Source organism: Vidua macroura, chromosome 3 (assembly GCF_024509145.1).
Source record: "Vidua macroura isolate BioBank_ID:100142 chromosome 3, ASM2450914v1, whole genome shotgun sequence".
NCBI lineage: Eukaryota > Metazoa > Chordata > Aves > Passeriformes > Viduidae > Vidua > Vidua macroura.
In genome coordinates this window covers 6,567,452-6,570,537 of record NC_071573.1, presented here as the reverse complement: position 1 = coordinate 6,570,537, position 3,086 = coordinate 6,567,452, and positions in this window count along the sequence as shown.

Below are 3,086 nucleotides of genomic sequence, written 5' to 3'. Positions count from 1 at the left end.
TCTACTGTGGCCATTGAAATGAGCTGAAAACACTGTATTAAAAAGGGCAGTGGTTTTAGAGAATCAGACAGTAGAGGGTATGTAGCCAGTGGTTTCTGAGAATGCAGTCCAAAGTACCTTCTGTTCTTCACCCAAAGCTACTGTTTCTAGGAAACACAGATCCAGTGTGCTAAAATGCAGATGATTAATGTGATAACACTCAGAAGAGCTTATTAATATGCTGTTAGTTCCAGTAATATAGTGTGAAAAGTAAAGATTTAGGACAGAATTAAATTAGCAAAGAAATATTTTCTTCCACTGAATTATTAATCAAAAGGCTTTACTAGTTTTCTAGCGTTACTGGATTTCTGCAGCCAGGAGAACTGACAGTGGCACTGATGTAATACAGCTGTGGAATGGTGAGCTAACCAGTTGCATCTACACTCTAAGGCAACATTATATGGGCAAATTTTACTGAAATGAAAATCTAGAAATAATCTTCTCCATTAACTTCTTTCCTAGACTTTTCCTAGCAAGAATTCTTCAAAATGAAAAAACCTGACCAAATTGAAATCTGCATTTCAGGCAGAAGTACTACTGCCAGCATTTTAGCAGAAGTTTCCAGATAACATGCTTTAATGATTCTAGACTTCCAGCTGTGAATCAGTTCTATCTCTACATTGCTAGAAAAGTGATTTTATTCTTCAATAATTTGCATACTTTGGTTTATTTTGTTTCTACATACGAACATATATGTACACTGGCACACTGGCAAGAACTACATGTGACACATAAATTCACAGACTTCTGTCCTAGTAAAAAACATGTAAAACCCACAGTGTCCTACCTCTCCAGCATTTAAAAAATGCTGCAATTAATAAATCCAGTTGATCCTGGCACAGGATTCTCAGCCAGCTGAAGTGTACCCTTCCTAAGGTAAATTGTCACATTAATGCCAAATAGGACATCTTTTCACTTACAACCTAGCATGTCCTGTAGCAATTCAGTTGAGAGGATGCTCAAGAGAAAGGCTGCAGATGGAGTGAGTTGTTTTTAAAAGGAAGGCGAGAACAGCAAGAGCAACTTTTGTACACCTCCTATATCCTAAGACTGAACAGGATTGAACCACCCCTTTCACAGACAGCAGCAGGGATAGAAAGGGTGAGAATTGGTTAATCACTTCTCTGGGGAAGGTGTAAATGGCATTTATCAGCTCTTATATCCTTCTCCCCTGGGTGAGGTTTAAGCATACAGAAATGTGATTTGCGTTATTCTTAAATAGAAGATTTTTCATGTGATGTTGGTTGAGTATCCATACCACCAGTTCTGATACTCCACACATGTAAAGAAAAATAGTCCCATCAACCTCCTCTTGCTCATCAAGTGCTTTGCTAACAAAGTAAACATTTGCTCCTAGTAAAGGAGACCCAAGACTTCAGCCATTCCCTGAAAGCAATGTTTTGAATTTCTTTCATCCAGGACAACTCTGTTGAATATTCATAGAATTTGAGTCCCTACAAAACTGTTACTGTGACCGTTTGATGCATTATTCAATCAGCAGCATTTAAATTTCCAGACAAGTTTGTTCTTTACACAGCTTTTTCTAATTAATATTTCCATTTTTATACGGAACTCCATAATTCAGGACACAGTACATTAGGATTTAATATTTATGTCAGAAAATGCTGACAATGTGTCAATCCAGCTGAAACCACAAAGCACTCATAGGTGGAGGTTTTATAAATAAGAGACTTCAAGATTTTTGTCATGAAGTGTCCAGCTGTCATTTTCATAAGAAAAATGAAACGAACATTCCAAATCTTTGTGTCACTTTTTCATCTATAATTAGAGGTAGCAGATAGCTCTTTGATACTGCTGAGTAACAGGATTCAAAAGCAAGTTATTAGTCATGACTATTACAGTTGTGATCCTGCATAGGGCTTTGTATTAGATCATTAGATTTTGCACAACGCTTTGTGTTTAGTGCAGCTACTACAGACTTTGGTATCTCCCACCATCTGACTGTACATGAAACAGAAATAATTCACCTCAAGTCTCAATGCTCTACTTTCATGTGGTAAAGAGATTTCACTGGCTTCAGCTGAAGCTCTGTCCATTGGTTTGCAAATGCAGTGACCCTTACTGATTCCAGACTAGCAAAGAATCAGAACACCTCATTTATATAATTCTTTGTCTTAAAGATGTGAACGGAACTTCTGTACAATAAAGGTGTAAGTTTTGTAATACAAGGCTTTTGCATGCTAGGAGAGGTTCTTTTTCACTTGCTTAAGAGCACTACCCTCACTTGCTATGTAAAATTTTAATATATGTGCTGTGTGTTCCATTCTTCTAAAGCCTCATGCAAAGCTTTGATTAAATAAGGACGTGGCACATTGTAAATGCTAACCTCTTTCTGAGATCTGAAACAAGTGCTATGACTTTCAAAATTCAAAGCAGTGAGCATTGCCTTAGTAGCTACCTCAAACCTGAAGCACAAAGCAGCACTATAATGAGTCTTTCAACATTCCTGTTTTCCCTTAACTCTCCAAAGCTCACAAGCAATGACTGGCAAAATCCTCTTTAGTATAGCTGATCCAGACCTTTGGCCAGGAGAGACACCCACTCCTGCCCATAGGCCTTCCCTGCTGCATGCTTGGCAGCTGTCATCAGCATTCCTTGGACTGCTTCCTTTTCCCCCTCTCCCTGATACCAGGATTTAAGGCTTCAAATCCCTATAAGCCTTGGCTTTCAGCATTCAGAAGACAAGGTGGCATCAAGCTAGGAAGAGACAAACCAGTTCTCTCTGCATTGCTTCTCTGTGTCTACTGTAAGGTTTTGTGAGTTATCCCACTGCAGTCATTGGAGTTTGTTACCTTTTGACCCACAGTGAATTGCACTGTGAGCACATAGACAAACAGATCTCCATTGAGACATGGCTTAAGAGCAATGACAGACAGCCTCTCCATCAATTATTATGCTATCCATCAATTATTATGCTAAAAAATACTAACTTTTAAGAAATAATTCATGGCAGCACGTCTGCATTGACCAGGCGTAAGACTCTGATATTCTGTATGTCCTCACTCAGACAAACTTGAGTCCTGATG